The 21,308-nt window shown below is 34.5% G+C and overlaps 1 protein-coding gene across 5 annotated transcripts in view; it reads left to right on the forward strand.

Moving 5' to 3' along the window:
- Positions 1-21,308, forward strand: part of LOC111501879 (dual oxidase maturation factor 1) — a 127,322-nt gene that overhangs the window by 19,986 nt on the left and 86,028 nt on the right. For 2 of the 5 annotated variants that reach the window (XM_074176299.1, XM_074176301.1), the window contains exon 1: positions 10,956-11,174. The exons of the other annotated variants lie outside the window; for them this stretch is intronic. The gene's annotated coding sequence lies outside the window, so the exon portion shown is untranslated. Of the gene's footprint in view, positions 1-10,955; positions 11,175-21,308 lie in introns of those variants that run through there. 5 annotated transcript variants of the gene reach the window in all.

A 21,308-nucleotide genomic window follows, 5' to 3' on the forward strand; every position in this document is an offset into this window, starting at 1 on the left:
AATCTATGAAAATATTCAGTTTTTTTAATATTGGACAGCTATATTACTTGGGTGTAAACGTCAGATTTCATTTTTGTAACTCAAAACCAGATAAGTCAGAACACGAATATAATATGTACCCACTTATCCGTACATTCTAAAGAAATCAATTTCTCAAGGAGCCTTTTTGTATGTTTCGTTGAAATTTTATAATTCGGTACCCGAAACAATAAAAAAAATAAAAAAGTGATACGACAGAAGTAATACCGCAAACTAATCTGAGTGGAACTATTCAATATTGAAATTGTTTAACTTGAGAAAAGCTTAGGTTATTACTTAAATTTCATGTAGATATATCGATGTGATAATGCAAGGAAAGGTATATTTTTAATGAAATCTTTTATTGATTATTTTAAGCCTCGTTTGACATAAGAAAAGAATATTACGTGCTTGCTGGTTGGATTTTTATAAAACTATCAACAGTATATGTCTAATGCACATCAAACACTGAGCGTCTGTCTGACGAGAGATGAGGAGCCTACTTTCCGCTGACGTATGCGTGAGAGGCTGGCGCTGTAAAGCGTTATGTAACGAAGAGGTTTGCCCTCCCATAAGGAAGTATCACTTCAATAATAAGCATTTCTTCAAAAAAAAGCACAGGGGTTATATATACTCGAACATGGGACATCTTTTGTACAAATGCTAAACTAGGACTTCAAATACTTACCTAGAATTGAAACAACTTTCACGACTGAGTTTAATACATATCTGGATCTGTATAGTAGGGAGTGCACTTAGGCCACATGTGACCCATTGTACATCCTCCCAAGAAGTTGTCCTTGTAGGTCATCGTCAATCCTGTCCCTTCCAGGAAGGTGGACAGGTCACTAGAAGACATCTCCTTTATATTGGCAGGTGTAGGCCAAGACTAGCCGAACTCACACTCTCTTTGGCAACCTTGAGGTGTCACACGGTGGCCTCGGCGAAGGCTTTGGAAGGTGCAGCGACATTACTGTCGTTGCGCGGCTTCTTCAGCCTTCTTGGGGTTCCCTCCATGGAGGTGCACAAGTCAGGGAGCTTTCCTTGAGGGGCAGCCGGTTCCTTGCCTTTATTCAAGGCAGAGCTCTTGGCGTCCGCCGCAGGAAGTGCCACTGCTGTTGGAGGTGGAATGGGGGAGGAGGAGGGTACACTTATATTTGCTGCCACTCCTGCCTCTTTCGCTCTCTTCCTCCTTTTGGCCTCGGCGCCGCAAATGCGCCGCCTTTGTATTACATCACGAGGTGATCTGCTATGTCCAGTCTCATTCCAAGCGGTAGATTGGGGTAAACATTTCTGTTCATCCCCAGCCACCGCCTAAGATCGCGGTGAGCACTTCTGTTCAGCCTCGGGATTGGTTTTTGTTTTTGTGTTGTTTCTTTCATGTGTGTTCCTACGAGTACCAAGGGAAGAGTTGGTCACCTCTGGCAAGGCCCTGCATTACCAGAGGTAAGCTGATTACAATGAGGTTTCGCCCACTTCCCCAAGGGGATCGTTCGTGACCGCATATCACCCTGCATCCATTCAGCTGTCGGCACGATTCCTTACACATTAGCTTGGGTAGGCTGGTCCGCGGTGGCATGTTTTTCAAAGATTTTTGGGGGGTTTTAGTTCTACCCTGTCCGTAAGGCCACATTGGCTTCCCGGACAGGGCCTCCAGTCCCCTGACCGTTCCCCAATCCGCCACCTGGGGACGCGCCCAATAGACCTTTTCATCATAAGACGAGCGCAAGCGTAGCTGTCATATTGAAATGGCGGTAATTCAAAACATTCGTACTGTTTTAATCAACAATGGCTGGGCAAGGAATATTATCTCTACAAACAAATAAATTATTGGAAAAAACCATTGATGGTGCTTCACTTGATTATAATTCAGTTGAGGCTCATAATTGTGAACAATTAAAAAGGTGGTTAAAACGTCATAGGCATCTGCAGAAAGAAAAAAAGTGAGCTGATTGAGAGGTTAAGTATCGCAGCATTTGTTTACTATCTAAAAACATATAAAAAAATGGTATTTACAGTTTTATTCTTATTAATAATGTCAATTTATTTGATGGAATTGAAAATATATTTCAATTGACAAGAGTATCACTTATGGAACTAATAAATAAATCAAGTCATTAATATTTTGAGGCTGTACATATAACATTATTGATTAGACGAATATGTAAATATTGAATTGAATATGTTTAGTAATTTCTATTAGAGGAAAATATCCAATATAACATAATGTATATGAAATTTACAGTACAAAATGCAATAAGGAATAATGTACGTATGTTGAAATTCCTGATAGCTTAAAGGATCAGGGTTTTGTTCAGTTGGACCACTTTCTCCAATGAAATGTAGTGAGCACACGATGCAAAATGAGGATTTTCTTGAGCGTCATAGAGACATATTAGGTTGCAAAGCTTATATGATACGAAGAAAAAAATGTTATATAATATATACCTTTTCATCGGCGGGGGAAGTGGCTATGGATGTTTAAATATGTAAAAAACACTGTTGCATGGACATACTCGAGCGCGCCAGATATTGATAGCATTGATGTCCTACGTATTTTCAATAATGTTGATATGTTAATCTGATCGTTTGCATGATGTGGGTGGTTGTACGTAAGGGTTAAAAGTGAAAAGAAAAAAATTAATCGAGCGCGTCAGATTTTCTAAGGGGGTGTTAAGTGCAACAAAAAAAGCTCTCATTCAATAATCTGACGATTTGGCCGCAAACGATAATGGCCGCAAACTCGCGGCCATTATTATAATGTGCAAAAAAAATTCGACATTTTGAAATACTCAAGCGCGTCAGATTGAGATATATATGGTTCATCTTTGTTTTAGACGTGCTGTCTTATAATCTGACGATTATCTAGAGGGATTTGCTTAATCTGACAAAAACAATATTTTTTTTATTCATTGAAGTTAATTAATTGAAAAGCTCAGGAAATAGCATGCAAATTATTAAGTGTATGTTTTTTAAGTAGAATACTTGTATTTATAAGAAAATAATAAAAAAAAATGCTCAAAAAAATTTAATTTTTCATAATCAATTGATTAATTAATGAAGAAAAGAGAAATGAAACTTTCTATGTTTTCTACAACTTTTATTTGTAACTAACGTTACTGCAGTTTCGTCCTATAAGGACATTTTCAAACTTATATATTGATTAATTAATCATCATCTTCATCACGAACGAGTCTCTGTGATCAGCTGTACAGATAACATAATTATAATGGAGTATAAATATTATTTTGACTCACTGCTTTATTTTTTTTAACTTTTTTTACAATTAATGAACTTCAATTTATACTTTAATTTTTAAAACATGAGTTGCGGGCTCTTCAACATGGTTGTTTACAAAAACAGTACGAAAAAGATGGCTGATACTGACGCATGCGCACAAAAAAATTGTGATGAAAAGGCCTATAGGTAGCCCAATCCACGGGGAGTTTAATACATATTTCGCAGATAAAATTCTCCTCTCTCATAGCTTTTTTATTATATAACTGTATTGAAATTTCATTATAACGTTTATATACCTACCAGTTATTTTATTTTAATACTATATTGAATATTCAATATAATTTTTATAGATCTACTCAAAATTAATTTCATGCATGTGTATTGTTATTACGAAACAAGTAGTTGTGTATCTACTTATCGTTTTACTGTTTTGTTCATTCAATAATTATTTCAAAATGTATTTGAATTATGTATTCTGTACAGTTATCTGTTATGCGAAGTTATATATTATTATATTACCTAGGCGTCCTAGGCTATATTTTCGAATAGTTTGATTATTCAATACAATTGATGAAGCTACCATCTACGGAAACGTTGATTGATGATCTTGTCTTATTTGTCTTTTTTCTTTCCTCTATGCATGTGAAAAAAATCGAGGAACAGTATTACACAATATGCACCCTTATCTTGGCACAAGTCTAATGATCCTTAATTAGGTAAATCAATTGGTAAATAGGTAAATCAATCAATTGGTATTTGAATAATAAAATTGAAATTTGTTGCGTGAAAGTAAACGTAGCTAATATTTCATAACATATCTCATTTGAATCTTATTTTCAATAAAACCTTGTTCAAAATCTTATTCAATATTGCACAAACAATTCATCATGGGGATTCTCGGATATAAAGTTTCGTCATGGAAACATCTTGTGAAACATCAATTGTGTCTGTCATATTTCACGTTATTGATATGCATCTCTATGCTTTGTTTTGTCAGACAAATTAATTGATGTCCAAACGTGTTTTGATCACAACATACTTTCGATTTGGCTTGTCTATTTGCTTTCTGAACCTTTTGTTGGTCAATACTTGACAGATGATATCTCCTCGAGGTTCTGTTATCCATATTGTACATGAACGAGTGGCTTTTTTGATCGAAACAGTTCTAAAGTTAAAGTTTGTTCAGAGTTACTGGTCTACAAAATAAAAATTGAACATTTGCATGTATAGTATAGTGAAAAGCATATTTACTGAAATTTGACTTGTCTTTTAGCAGTCTTCATGCCACAAGACTACCTCATTCATGACCTTGAAGGGTATGTTGGAAGAGGGTTCAAACTTTAATCGTCCTAAACAATAACAAATATTCTATGTACTATAAATATATATGTAAATATATATGTACTATATTTTACAGAAAATAAAAAAAAGCTGTCTCAAAAATGATCACAAAATATACCTATCTCATAGACGTCTTTTGATGGGTGTTTATAAGACGTCCTTTAATGGATATTATTTTCTTTAATTTAAATTTCAGCCATCTCCAGAAATTGTCTTTTCTTTGAGTCTGGTTCGAAATGGAGAATTTTGGTGTATAAGTATAATCGACTGAATGATCATTATCTTTAACGTGTTGTATTAGAGCTCAACAATTTCATTTTAAATTTTTACAATTATTTTCATGAAGAGCTATGCGGGTTTTTAAATTGTTTTTTGTTTGGACAAACATGCGGGTTTTTAATTTTTTTTTTGTTTAGACAAACATGCGGGTTTTTAAATTGTTTTCTGTTTGGACATATATATATATATATATATATATATATATATATATATATATATATATATATATATATATGACTGCATTAACCTAGAAAGGTTAATGCAGTCAAGCTGCTGGAAAGGAATTCCATGAAAACCAAAAAAATGAATAGATAAGTACTTTTTGATCAATTCCATATTGATTTCAATTTAAGAGCCACCGGTAGACAGCTGTTTCAGCCTATTGGGCATCGTCAGTACCGGGCAGGCGGTCCTCGATTGAAGACAAAATGGGAAAAACCAAGAAAGTACTTGATAAAAATAGCTGCGTAAACGCAAGCGAAACATAAGTGGAACCACCTATTGGTGTGACACCCAAGTCAACTTGCCAAGTTTTTATGTCAGTGTTGGTGGGTTGACCAATCAACCGACAACTGCGGTAGCAGAAATTTGGGAAGCTAACCTGAAATGCCATCGGAAAATGAATCCACATGTTTCTAGAAATTATATGAAATCTAAAAAGGTTAATGCAGACAAGCTGCTGGAAAATAATTCCATGAAAATAAAAAAATAAATAGATAAGTACTTTTTGATCATTCCCATATTGATTTCAATTTAAGCTGTTTCAGCCTATTGGGCATCGTCAGTACCGGGCAGACGGTCCTCGATTGAAGACAAAATGGGAAAAACCAAGAAAGTACTTGATAAAAATAGCTGCGTAAACGCAAGCGAAACATAAGTGGAACCACCTATTGGTGTGACACCCAAGTCAACTTGCCAAGTTTTTATGTCAGTGTTGGTGGGTTGACCAATCAACCGACAACTGCGGTAGCAGAAATTTGGGAAGCTAACCTGAAATGCCATCGGAAAATGAATCCACATGTTTCTAGAAATTATATGAAATCTAAAAAGGTTAATGCAGACAAGCTGCTGGAAAATAATTCCATGAAAATAAAAAAATAAATAGATAAGTACTTTTTGATCATTCCCATATTGATTTCAATTTAAGCTGTTTCAGCCTATTGGGCATCGTCAGTACCGGGCAGGCGGTCCTCGATTGAAGACAAAATTAGAAAAACCAAGAAAGTACTTGATAAAAATAGCTGCGTAAATGCAAGCGAAACATAAGTGGAACCACCTATTGGTGTGACACCCAAGTCAACTTGCCAAATTTTTATGTCAGTGTTGGTGGTTTGACCAATCAACTAGAAACATGTGGATTCGTTTTCCGATGGCATTTCAGGTTAGTTTCCCAAATTTCTGCTACCGCAGTTGTCGGTTGACTGGTCAAACCACCAATACTGACATAAAAACTTGGCAAGTTGATTTGGGTGTCACACCAATAGGTGGTTCCACTTATATCTCGCTTGCGTTCACGCAGTTATTTCTATTATGTACTTTTCTTGGTTTTTCACATTTTGTCTTCAGTCGAGGAGCGCTTGCCTGGTACTGACGATGCCCAACAGGCTGAAACAGCTGTATACCGGTGGCACTTGGATTGAAATCAATATGGGAATGATCAGAATGGTACTTATTTATTTATCTTTTGATTTTCATGGAATTATTTTCCAGCAGCTTGACTGCATTAACCTTTCTAGATTTTGAAATAATATAGAGAAGTGATCACATCAGGGATATTCTATGCAGCTTGGGCTCAAGATTGATGGAGAGGAAGAATATCAAATAGTTTTTCCAACAAAATGAAAAATATACTTCAATAAAAGTCATTCGCTGTTTTGCTAATCATTTTTAATTCAAATAGAGAAACAGACAGAAGTGGGTTTTTCCCTTTAATAAAAATTATTCGCTATTCTCCGAGTTGAATGATGTTGAAGATATTTTAATATTTCATGATCTCAAAAGTGACAAAAAAGTAAAGCTTCTTTGGACGTTCCGGTTTCTGCAAACGGATGTCTGATGTTAGTCAGGTACTTAATTTTCCACTGTCAGAGAAAAACAAAGCAATCGATGGAATTAAAAAACAAAGCAGGAGGTACGAGATTCCGCTTCGATAACCATGGCCACAAGGTCATCACAGAAAGTAGTAGAAACCGACCTTGCCGTGAGCTTCTCCCTTCTCGTGCAACACCTTCCTTCCTGATATTGTACGGTGTTGCCAGTTCCGGTGAGTTTCAGAAGATTAGCGTTCAGAGAAGCGGAACAAAAGTAGGTTCTATTCTGATGTGAAACGGTCTTCTTTGTACTCATCTTGAGTGAATGGTTACCTCACCGGCAAAGAACAATTATTGCGGTCGGATGGTTCATTCGTGAACGTGAGATTTCCAGTAGACCATTTGAACTAGTAAATCAGTCAACTCTACATGCAGCATGGTCTACCTCACGTTAGTCAAGTAACATGATGAAGATTTGTGACTTTTTTGTTTCATATCTTCACTTATAGGTACTTTTTAATCAATACAGATGATGAATGGATTGACTCGTTACTTGATGGAGATCAATAACACTAAGCATGATGGTGTTATTGAACTGGCTTAAGTTTGACGATAGTCGTGTCACTAAGTGTTGTGGCGATGTATTGAATTTATTGGAGCCTCTGGAGACACCCTATATTTTGTTTTGTTAAGAGAGGCAGATCAGATGTGGTTCTGCAGGTTTTTCCGGGTTTTCCTGCAGCTGAAAATGCGAATGCGCCACTGGAATCCATGAAGTCGCCCTGGAGCGCCAGTTAATTTTTGTTGTTGTTTTATAATTTCATGATTCATATTTTGGAAGTGTTATTACACCACTTATTGTTTAAATTATTATTAAAATTATTTTCACAATAATTTTTTATCCTAGAAAATCGCACAGCCAAATACTGCATATTCTTATTTGGAAAGTGAAATTCTTGGGTAACGAATTTCCTAGGGATTAAACTTTTCCTAGATGTTTCTACAGAGTCTGTGCATATTCATAAGAAACGTATTTCGCTAACGCATTTCACTAACGTATTTTGCTAAGGCATTTCGTTAACACCGCAGCTTCCTATAGATGAAGCAATTGTTGTTTGCCGACGTTTCGAATTTGATTAAATTCTTCTTCGGAGCTCGAGAAGTAGTTTCTTCAAAAAATATCTGAAGAAGAATTTAATTAAAATCGAAACGTTGGCAAGAAAACAATTGTTTTTTTTAAGAAAAAATTGATTATGTTACCCAACCAACCTTTATTCAGAAAAATTGTTGAATCGCTAAACTAATTAACTGAATGAAAAAAGTTCTTCATGGATGTGCACATACTCTGTAGAAACATCTAGGAAAAGTTTAATCCCTAGGAGATTCATTACCCAGATACTTTCCAAATAAGAAAGTGCAGTATTTGGGTCTGCAATCAGGCGTTTTTCTTTTTTCGTGGAAAGCAGCAGTCTCAGAATATCCTTAGGAAAGGAGCTCCATAAATATTTTAAAATTAGTTTTTCTCTTATTCAGCTATCGCCCCCCTACAAACGATAACTCTCAAAAACTGTTAAGGGCTAACGAGGTCTTAACTTTCAACGTGTGACTCCTAACATGAATTGCGGTTTGAACCACCGCTTCACGCAGAGGTTGATTGAGTCAAAACACTAGGCCACCGTCTCACCACATGCTAGCAATTAAAGATCTAATTGGTCCTCATTCCGCGATTGCAAAGATGTGTAATAATTTTTGATTGTAGCAAGTGTATGAAAAGTTGGAGAATGAAGATAGAATAAATAAGGAAGTCATAGCTTTTCTATCGATCTTTTAGATAAATTTCACCTTCCACAATCTGATGAATATGAACATTGTTAAGTTACTGCGTAAATTTAAAGTTTTTTTCACAAAGCAAAATGTTTATTAGGTATAGTCGAAGTAAACGATATTGAGCATTCTTGAAGATGGCAGCACTCTCAAAGGCCAAAAAAACCAATACATAGAAATGAACCGGCAGCGATTTAGTCCACGTTAACTGTCGACTTGGCGGTTCGTATTGGATGATTTTTACTAACCGAGTTTTATGATTGGTTGAAGAGTCATAAAATTGAATTTGAAGTCATGTTATGGTGACGAATAGAAATCGGGGAATGTGGAGATGGTTTTTGCCATCGTGTTAAGTTCAGAAACTGATCGCGATTCGAGTGTTGAAATTCGATATTGGTGTAGTTATAATTACTTACAATTTTTGTTATCTGTTCAAAATGTGGCGTCCTTGGACGAATACTAATAGTAACAACGAGTGTGATAACAACGCAGACTTTTTCCTGTGTAGTGATTCCAATGGCGGTAGTGAAAAAGAGAATTACTAGTGAATAAGATTCGAATGCATTTGAATATTGAAACACAGAGAATATATTTTAATGTATGTAACAATCTACACCTCAAGTATGTTTTCGAGGATAACAAACTATTACAAGCAACATCAGATTTGATCGAAATTCCTTCTCAACTGTACGTAAAATAGTCAAAAGCCAACTTTATGAACGCAAGACTCGATGTGATACAGAATTACCACAACCTTTAGATATTCATCTAATTAAAATCCTACAACTGAAATCATATGAAAGAAATTGAATACTTCCGGCCATAACCTGAGCTGGTGTGACAAAACTCTTCAGAATTGGATAAAAAAACTAGGATTTAGATTTGAAATAAATAAACGTCAAGCAGTTATGGAAAGCGGAAGAATAGTGGAAGTAACAAATACTTAGAACAAATAACTAAATATAGAACAACGGCAAATTTTCTATTTGGACGAAATTTGGTATGACCCTCACGACACAGTTACGAAAGGGTGGACTGATGGTTCGATAATGTGTAGGCCTAACATGCCTGCAAACAAAGGATCGCGACTAATCATTGTGCAATGCGGAGGAAGTAAAAAGGATGGGTTCCGAATTCTTTGAAATTATGTGGAAATAAACTTGAGGACTGCAATGTTGACTATCATAAGAACATGGAAGCTAATATTTTTGAGGAATGGTTTGAAAACACATCGATCCCAAATTTGGATGCGAATAGTGTGATAGTTCTTGACAACGCTTCCTATTATTCGCGACAGCTCATGAAAGTACTGAATAAAAGTTCGAGGAAAGATGAAATACCTAGTTTTTTACTGGATAACAGTTCGTATTTTGAAGATTTCTATACCAAAAACCAACTACTTGGAGTTTTACAGACATAAACATTTGAAAAGTGTATGAGAGTATTGCTGAAAAGTATGGACACTGAGACTTTCCCCTATTTTTGTATTTTCAATCCCATCGAGTTGATTTGGGGATAATGGAAATAAAGCATCAGGCGTAAAAATAATTTTGCAGAATTTGATAAAAGGGTAATAGGGCGAATTAAAGAAGAATAATTTAATATTACCGAAGAAAACTGGAAGGAAAGGATTAAAAAAGTAGGTAATTTCATTTGGAAAAGACTATATTAACACTTACATATTGATGGTGGAAATAAATTCATTATTGATATAAATAACAACAGTGATGGTGAAACAGAGAATATGAGAGAGAAATCATCAGAAGCTTTCAAAGAAAGTTAGTGAAGTGTTCTTAAAGCGATCGATTGTATACATATTATGTCAGTAAGTAGTATTCAGAAGTATTTTCAATTATCACCCTGTTATTTGAATCCCTACTTTCCCACTCACCTATATAAACGCAATATTTATTATGTATATTGTTATATATATTTTTATTATATAAATATTATATAGTTATTGTGATTCTCATATAATTAGAAATTATTATTGAATAACGAAAATAGTTAGCTCCCTAACTATATTATTAAAGGTTCCTGTTGGAAGGTAGGTTGCACTATATCGTTTACCTGAACTGTACTCCTATATAAAAATTGTTTATTACAGCTTATTAATTTCATTACATGTATTAGCTACTGAAACAGCTATAGAAACACTGTTCTGTGGTTCCCAGTCATCATTCGAACGAAACGGCAACGTCGCTAAACAAATTCAGGGCCGTAGTCGGCCGGCAAGTGCTCAACTAATAGCTCATGTTTAGTTTACTGCTTCAAGTTCTGCCTTAACCGAAAAGCGAAGGTGCATAATCACTTTGATGCGCGGAATGTAAATTAGTGTGTGCTTGGCCTGAATCGGGAATGACTTGAATCGTTTCGTTTGTTTTGTTTTGATAGTGTGACAGCGAGCAATTTTTTGGATATTAAATTTTGTCTTCCGGCAAGGTAGGTGATTGTTATGTGAAACTGCGATTCAAAGTTTTTGTCTTCTTGATGTATTTCTCAAGGTGTTTGTTTTTGGGCACAGTTCCGTGCTACCGTAGTTTATGTCATAATTTAAAGCAGAGAAAATTGGCCAATTATAAAAAATGTGATTGAATCAACTAGTGATCATCAACTTGGAAAAATTTCACAACTTTTACTGAATGTGAATCACAATTTTTTATTCGTGATGAATGCAAACGGCAAACGCTCAACAGCCCATGAATAGAAGTATTAATTTTTACCTCTCCTTATTCAATACTTCAAGTGCTTTTCAGGTTGAATCTTTTTCTCTGCCTCCGGAAAATGTAGATGATTTTGCAAATGTTATAAACAAACTACTGAAAAAAATTCGGTTTGGTTTTTTTGCAAATATCTGAAAAATAAATCGACATTTTACAAATTTGAAAAAAGATTCAAAAAGAGGAGGCAAAAAGAGGAGGCTAAAAAAGTCTCGCCTCTCGGAATTCTAGGACTGATATTCATGATATTCCCAAAGGGTTGAAAATTCGTCCTGAAATAGGTACCCTGGCTTGGACCAGACACTTTTGACCTACTGGTTAAATAAACGAAAAATAATTCGCGGTCAAAAATTTGTATCGTGATTTTTCGGTTAATCGTGCAGGATAAAGACGGAAACTATGTTCCTGTCGACCAAACAAAACAACAGGAAAATTAGCTCCTGATAATCTGTTGAAATAAGTCCACTGCGGTTGCATTGAAAATGTTGCATCAAATGTGGATGCCGGAAGGCCGGACTTTGAAAAATATTATTGATCAAATAATGCATGATTAACTGGAAAATCACGAGAAAAATGTTTTGATAGTGGATTACTGTTTATTATTTTACCCAGTAGGTGCCTGAATTTTTAACACTCTTATATTAGCTTCACTTGTATGTTTGTTTGTCTGTAACCGACTCCTTTGGAATCAATTTTGACTAACTTCAAACGGACGAATGTATTTTAAACTTTGTACACTCATTAAGAATCGGTGACAATACAATAATTTCATAAGTTTATCTTATTATCCTGATCAGGATCGCCAGGATTAAATAATTTCCTCACACAGTCTCTGTGTGAGAGCAACTGAGACAACAACACTGTCTGTGCATGCGTATATATTTTATATCAAAACAAATGGGCTTGAAATAGCAAGCCAAACTAGTGGTGTAAAATAAATAATAGTTTGAAAACTAAAAAAGCACACTTCAATAGCAACACAAACTAGAAAATAAAAAATAATTCGAAACTAATTTAAGATTGTGTTCAACATCGACAGTTCAACATCAAACAGTTTGAATAGAGCCAAAAAAATTCAATTTCAACACCCTGTATCTCCGAAATGAAGCATTTCCGAACACAAGTAATTATTTGTGTGTGGACTTTTTTTCTAAATTGTCTCAGGAATACGTCACTTGAATATTTTAACATACTTATGTTACACCCTGTATGTATGTACAGGGTGAGTCAACAAGGTTCCCTTCTTCCACTGCTATGCGAGGAAATAATTTGTCGAACTGCTCGATTTTCTTTCTAATCATATTGATAAATACTATTTTTTTAAATTATTTTCTCGCATACTGAGTGATTCAGCCAAGCGTGGCCAACCAAAGTTATATTTTTTTTTAAATAGAACACCCTTTGAGGATTTTTTTTTTGAATTTTCATTGCGGCATTGCCAAGCTATTCCAGAAAAACCTATTTTGCAATTAAGTGGATTTTTTCAGGAACAGTTAGTCAATATCACAAAATTGAATACTGTTTTCGCTTGACAGACGCTCATACATTGGATTTTTCAAGGTTGGCAATTTCCAACAACAAAGCTAACTTTACTAATCTATCGGAAGATGCTCAGAGGCAATGTTTACTGTAAATAATTTTCAGATAAAATGGAAATAACAACATAATTGTGTACTGAATGAACTATGATGTTTCATTTAAGATTTCAAAAAGTATGCATTTGGTAGATCATGGATCTAACCGAGTCGTCCACCCTTGATCTAGTCTAGACGAAGTAAATTGAACTTTATTTATTTAGTAGGATATGTCCTAAAATAAAATGAAAAAAACTGCTATACAAACATGTTTCTAGACTAATAGTTATATAATAAAAATAAAAGAAAGACAAATACTAAAAAAATAAAATAATGCACTTAAAGTAGGTATATAAATTCGTGTGAACAAGATTGATTATGTTGTAATTCATTCTGGTTATTTATAGCGACTGGATATGTTTACTGATCCTCGTTTTAAATATATAAATGGTATTAGATTGCTTGATGTCTTGTGGTAGCTTATTGAACTCATCGAGTACTTTATAGAATAGCTATATCATTGAGTTTGCCATTTTCCAATTAGGAAGATGGAACATATTATTTCCTCTAGTAGAATAGTTATGTATTTGGGAGTTATTCGTAGTAAATTCACTTAGATAATCTGGAAGTAGCTTATGTAATATCTTATAAATAAAAATCATTGTTAATTTATAAAATCTGTTTTTCACCGATACCCACTGCAAACAATCTAAAATCGCTGCAATGCTGGTAAAACGATTACACTTCAGTTATTATTCTCATACCGCCATTCTGCAGCTTTTGCAATAATAGGCTATCATCAAGTATGAATCCATATTCATACTGGTTTATGAATTCAATTTTATTGTTATCTATTTCCAGATTGAGTTGGTTTGAATTGATGTTTTTCTATTTGAAGGGTGTGGTTAGGACCATTGCCTTACATTTTGTTAATATTGAAATATACTTGTAATTTTGATAGGGAATCGTTCATCTTGTTGATAGTACCATACATATCTTTGGCTGAGATTGGCAGTAACGTGTCATCTGCGAATAAATTGAGAAAATCACAGTCATGATAGTATTGTAAATCATTGATATAGCATAGGAATAATAAAGGACCCAAGACACTTCCCTGTGGTACCCCGAAGTTATTGGTGATGGGAGCCTAAATTAGATTTTCCACTTTGGTGATCTGTTAGGTAGTCCCTGATCCATTTCAATACACTACCTTGTAAGCCTATGGCTTTATCAATCAGTATTTGTCGATCAATCGTTTCAAAAGCTCTCTTCAAGTCCAAGAAAACTGCAACTACATAATCACCACTATCAATTCATTTTTTTCCATTTATGTTTATGTTATGGTTAGCTGTAGATTCTTCGCAAGAATGTTTCTGTCTAAAGCCTGATTGATAAGACATTAACAATAACACACACAAACGCATGTGACATTCGTCATGTAATCCACTTTCCGAACTGTGAAAAAATATCGTTCTTTTATAAGAAAGTATACCCAGGTTATTCCAAGAATTTGTTTTCCGTTAACTCCAATCTATCAACAAGATTATCGCCCACTGCCATAATCAATAATGATGCAGGCGGTAATGAATTGATATGTCAATATTTCAATAAATACATCGTTCACTGAATAATTTACTGTTGAGTTAATTATTATTATGCCAGCAGAATTTCAATACGAATATTATCTTTCAGAGATAATTTCGCCCAATTAAAACATGCCGTAACAATTTGTGCTAGGTATTACAATCATTGTGCCAATAATTGAATTTTTCAACCCTAATTCTAGTGAAATTTGAAAGCGTTGACACATACATTATACAGATTTATTTGGTGGGAGAAATAAATATCAAAACTTGTGCGATCTAAGGACTAATGAGGTCTAACCTTTAAACGTGTGATTACTGATAAATAATAGTTAAAAAAACTAAAAACTACGCTTTAATAGCGACACAAACTAGAAAATAAAAAGTATTTCGAAACTAATTTGAGATTGTGTGTGTTCAACATCGATAATAAGTCCTATGACTTGATGTAACTGATAACTTTCAATAAGTCTGAAATCAGAATGAATCTATTTACAAAAAAAATTATTTGTATAAAAACTTGGAGTGTTATATATCCATTGTTATAAATATTCAGTTAGGAGCTTTCTGCCAGATTGACACCTAACGCTTTTTTACAACCAAATAAATTTTTTGTCATTAGATTTATTCTGATTTCAGACTTATTGAAAGTCATTAGTTACATCAAGCTATAGAACTGATTATCGATGTTGAATACAATTTCGAATTAGTTTCGAATTATTTTTTAGTGTGTTTATTTATTTATTTTTATATATATATATATATATATATATATATATATATATATATATATATATATATATATATATATATATATTCCCTGACAAGGATTCCATATGGAGCTACAATATTCCAGTTTGCTTCTGACCAATGAATAATAAATAGAGGTAATTGCCTCTAATGATGAGAATTCTTTGCTATTACGCATAACAAATTCTAGGATTTTCATTGCACGGGATGTTATTTCTTCGATATGTGACGAGAACGTTAGTTTTTCATCGAAGATAATACCCAGATCTCTCGATTCGGTAATTCTTGCCAATGTTATATTAATCAATTTGTATTTATATATTTGTACTGAGGATTTTCTTGCAAAAGTCATAATTTTACATTTGCCTATGTTTAATGATAGTTCATTTTTCTGACACCAATCATGTGTATATCGTTTTGTAATGATATACAATGAGAGTAGTCTTCAATCTCCCTGAAAATCTTCATATCATCAGCAAAAAGTAGTTTTTCAGAGTTGATATTATCAGAAATAGCATTAACAAACAGAAGAAATAATAGTGGACCCAAGTTTGAACGTTGAGGAACCCCGGAAGTTGCATTAAATATAGACGATTTAATTCCTTCGTATTCCACAAATAATTTTCTATCACTAAGATATTATTTCAGCAGATATTGAAGGCTTCTCGAAATGCCAAAGCTTGATAATTTCATGACCAACTGATGATGTGAAACACGATCAAATGCTTTGTTGAAGTCCGTATACACCACACCAACTTGTTTACGTTGGTCCAGTTTGTCAGAAACATATTGTGTAAAAATACAAAGATTTGATGCAGTGCCACGACACTTCACAAAACCATGTTGAAATTCGGAAATTGTGTTTTTTACGTGCTTATAAATGAGGTCCGATAAAATTATTTCAACTAATTTCGAGTACCTACACTGATATTATAGTAATCGGTCTATAATTTACTATTTCCGAATTCTTGCCGGTTTTAAAGATAGGGCATACCCTCGACAGCTTCCATATATTCGGAAAGTAACAATTTTTCAGCATGAGGTTGTAAATGATACAAAGAGGCTTCGCAAAAAGAGCAATATGATTCTTAACAAGTTTGACTGGTCCAACTATCAATTTATTTTTCAACTTATTGGAAGCCGAGATGATGTCATTTTCCGAGATTTCACTAAGATGTAAGTAATCACTGGTGTTGAGACATTCTCCATTACTCCAGTTTGAATTTTTTAGATTATTATTAGAAATATACACGCTTTGAAAGTTCGTTGCAAGTGCTTTAACTATAGCGTTAGGTGATGACAATATTTGATCATTAAAATACATATGTCCTAGAATTCGAGATTTATTATTCTTTGAGTTCACATAGCTCCAAAAAAACTGAACTCCGAAAAGGTTTTGTTCGGAGTTCGCAATGAAACGTTTATATGAAATATCTATATCGCGTTTAACTGAATGCCTCATCTCTCTGAACTTTTCACGGTAAAAAAGTAGTTTATGATGCCTATACATTTTCAGGTAGTGATTTTTCACTTTCAGTTTACGAATCAGATCTTTTGAATAACAGGTAGGGTACTTGCGGCAGCAGCATTTTTTCATGAGTACACACTTTTTTATTATATCTTGTATGACTTCGTTAAACCGTTCGCATGTTTGATTGACGCCATTCAGGTTGCTGAAGTGTTGATTCCAATCAACTCCTCCGAGTAATCTGCAAAGTTTTTCAGTATTGGTATTTCTGAAGTTATACCGGTTAATGGAAGAAGAAAATTTTTTTCGTGTTGGCCCTGGTGAAGTTTGTACTATAAGTCCTGGATGATGGCGATCAATCGGAACTAGCGGGTCGTCATCAGTAAGTACTTTGCAATTGTTTTCGTTACTAGCAATTATCAAATCGAGAAGTCTGTCATTATAATTTTTAACTCTATTAATTTGATACATATCACAGAAGCTTAGAAAGTTATACCTGGTTTGGGTGCATTTATCTTTTTGAAGGAAACCGATGCCTGGATTTTGGTAGCATTGAATTGAACCTGGTTTTTTTCACTCCAATTTGAAATCACTTCTAGATCCCCATTAAGATATGCAACTTCCTGCTGCCGGTGAAGATGTGCATCTGTAGCCGATATCCTGGAATCCAAATGAAATGACGAGACAAGTGTGCTGTCGTCAATAAAGCAATATATTGGGTTCTTGTTTTTTTTCAATAACTTCTAGATATATAATAAAAAAAGGGTTGGAGATAATATGGATCCCTGGAGAACACCAGCATTGATGATAAAAGTATTCGAGAGATATCCATCGACGGCCACATGCAGGAAACGTTCTTTCAGGAAGCTGGAGAGCCATACAAAGAAATGATCCGACAAGCCATAGCATCGAAGTTTGGTCAGCAAACCCTCATGCCACACACGGTCAAGGGCTTTAGAAATATCAAGCGCAACAACTCTTGTTTTTCAATTGCGTTATTCCAAATATGAGTGACATACGATCTTTGTTTCCGAAAGCCATATTGATGATCACTCAAGTTGTTGCAGCCTTTCAAATATTTGAGGATATGGTGGATTACGACTTTCTCTATGATTTTTGATATCAGTGATAGGAAAGCGACTGGTTTATAGTTATTCGGAAGATTTCTCTTGCCCTTTTTGGGAATAGGCTGAACGCGAACAATCTTACAACAAGAAGAAAAAGCCCTTTTTTTGTAAAACAGGTTAAAAAGTCTGGTACGAATTCATTCACGTATAGTCTACCCATTCCCAATTGGAACGGCAATAAAAATAAGAGTAGGTAGGTACATTCAATAACATTTCTTGAATGTGGCTCCAAGTCGCCCAGATAGTTGGTAAACTAATTTTTTGTCCGTTTCACAATATTTCTTTGTCAGTGCCGTGTGTTCGTGGGGTTAGGTGAGGTAGTGAGTGGTTTTGCACACCGATTTTTGAAAACTTTTTTTAGAGATCAATTACCCCAACACCAAAATGATATTTTTGCACTCAACAATAAATTGAAAAGCGAACAAAATAATTTGCAGGTAGTGGTTCTACTAGTTAATTATCGAAAAATCAATTAGGATAATCATCATTTAACAAACAAAGTCCACATCGGACCAAAAAACTTCAGGTATATAAACAGCTAATCCTTGTCTTCAGATTCAGTATCAATTTGCTTCTCCTGAAGATGCTAACCTTGTTAGCGAAACGCGCGTCGAGTGCAAAAATATCAGTTTGGTGTTAGCGTTATTGATCTCTAGAAAAAGTTTTCAACTTGTACACCTAAGGTTCCAATCTCATCGTTCAAACCGATTTTTGTGAAAATCTTAGTGTTTTTGGGTACTTCCATCAATATGGCTTTCTGTTGATGGTGCTACAAAAGATGTGATTCGGAGAACAATTTATGGTATATACCAAAAAAATGAAGTACCAACCTTGGAAATAATTTGGTATAAATTACTCGACTATCCCGATTAAAATTACAAATCTTCAGAAATTCTACGAGGTGTCTTATTGTCTTGTGGTTTCAAATATAAAAAATTGAACAATGGGATGGTCATAATGGAATCGACACGCATTGTTCAACTCCGACATATTTGAGGCGAATGAAAAGCTACCGAGAATCCAGCAGACATATAATCTACCTCGACGAAACTTGGTTTGACACCCATGATGTTGTCAAATATGGCTGGGTAGACGAAACCAAGTATTGTGCTTTGAACATACCTTCTTCAAGGGGAAAACGTGTTATAATTTTCCATGCCGGGAATGAAAGTGGTTTCGTACCTAACGCTCTGCATGTGTCGGCCAAAAATATAAAAGATTCGTCTGCTGATTACAACGAAGATATGACTGCGGCTTTATTCGAAACCTGGTTCAGTGAGCAGCTTCTCCCAAATATTCCTCCAAATTCGGTTATTGTTATGAATAACGCTTTGTATAATTCTCGGTTATTGACTACAATACCAAACAATAACACAAAAAAAGCAGATATTGTTGATTTCATGCGAAATCATGACATGGAAATACCCGAAAAGATTCCAACGAAAATTCAAAAAAGAGTATATTATTGATCCGATGTGTGAAACACGTGGTCATATTCTCTTACGTTTGCTTCCATCCTATTGTGCGCTCAATCCAATTGAAATGGTTTTGGCCACAATGAAAGAAAGCTTGCGGAAATGTAATCAGTCACCGACTTTGAATGCTGTAGTGCTTAACAATATAAGGCGAGAGGTGAATGAAGTAGGTAATGGTGATGTGTGGAAGAACTGTGTGGCCCACGTTATAAAAGAAGATAACAAATATTATGTGCAAAGTTCCATAAATCCGATCGTTATTCAACCCGATGATGATGATTCATCCGAATATAGCGAAGAAGAATTTTTATTTTTCTAGCAATTTTGTTGTCTTCTATTATTTTGTAAATATATGTTAGACGAGAATCCGGTGTGATTATTTGTGTTTTCATTGCATTTTACACTTTTCGACTCGGAAATCAACTACCTTAAATTTCGAAGTTTTTCATAATAACCCATGGTGTAAAAATTCAGTTGAGATAACTTTTTCATGGGGTGATCAATTGCTATGATTGTAAGAATAAGTAACTGACAAACTACCACTGAAAAATAATATGCCGACGCCTATGTCGAGGCGGGAATTTCTTCTCTGTGCTGTTCCAATTGGTATTGGAAATAATTTACTTTTCAAGTACGATGACGGGCAATTTATCAGGGCTAGACCCCTTGTTGATATTGAGCTGTTTCAAAATTTGCCTGACTAGACGCTGTCGAAAAGTAATTTCCGTTATTGTGGATTCTGTTGTGTGAATAGTGGGTGGTTCCTTTCCCAGAAAATCGAAGTATTTTCGTTGTCAACTGAGTTTCAGTTGACACCTTGAGCTCCATTCTCTCAAAATATCGAAATGAAATCTATCAAGAATCAACTGGGACCTATTCCATAAATCTTTCTCATCAATGAAAATATTTTTGATAGTTCAAATAACAATCTTTAATTATTGGATACATTCCATAATTAATGAGAATTCTCCAGGCCACAAATTGACTAAGCCATAAATTTTCATTATTTATTGTAAAGGTTGAAACTCTACCGAGATTAATGATAGCGTAATAAAATCGTGTCCTTGCATACATGTTCATGTTATGGCCGGTTGATTTTCTCAGATGGTTGAATACAGGTCGTGATTCGAATTACAATCTCATATTCTACTTGTTTTCACTTCCCACTTCATTAGTTCATTTGATGTTGTCAAAAATCAGATATTCACGACTCACAAAAATAATAAGAGAGAAAATATTTGATTTTTGTGTCGAAAAAATCTGAAAAGTCTCATTTGAATCTTCCAATCGTCAAATGGACAACTCAAAAATTGAAGTGTACATTGGGAAATCGTTTTTATTTAATTCAATATTACTTTTTATTATACTCGTGGACGGGATAATTGATAAATGTACAGCGATGAGTAAAAGACTAAATGTAGGATACAGAAAACTGCAAAGAGTAGAAATATCCGAAGGAGCATTTGCAGACGATATTGTGATCATAGCAGATAGCGAAGAAAAATTACAAAAAAATTTGGATATATGGAATATAGTATTGAAGGATAATGGAATGATGATGAATGAAAACAAAACACAGCTAATGACAATAGGCGAAAATAGATGCGAATAGAAATAGAAGAAACATCGTACAAATATCTTGGAGTTATATTAGATGGGAAGGGAACAGAAGATACAGATGTTAACAACATCTGTATCGCCATCTGTATTACGCCATAAATAAAATATTTATTAACAGAAAAGAGATAACACACAGAACTGAACGGAAAGTATTCGAATCCATATACCGACCAGTGTTAACATACGGCTGTGAATCATGATACTCACAGAACAGCAAAAGAGTAGATCCAAGCTCTTGAAATGAAATACCATAGACGAG

The sequence above is a fragment of the Leptinotarsa decemlineata genome, unplaced genomic scaffold (genome assembly GCF_025532065.1).
Source record: "Leptinotarsa decemlineata unplaced genomic scaffold, Ldec_3_MD MMD2_tig00001719_RagTag_RagTag, whole genome shotgun sequence".
Lineage (NCBI taxonomy): Eukaryota > Metazoa > Arthropoda > Insecta > Coleoptera > Chrysomelidae > Leptinotarsa > Leptinotarsa decemlineata.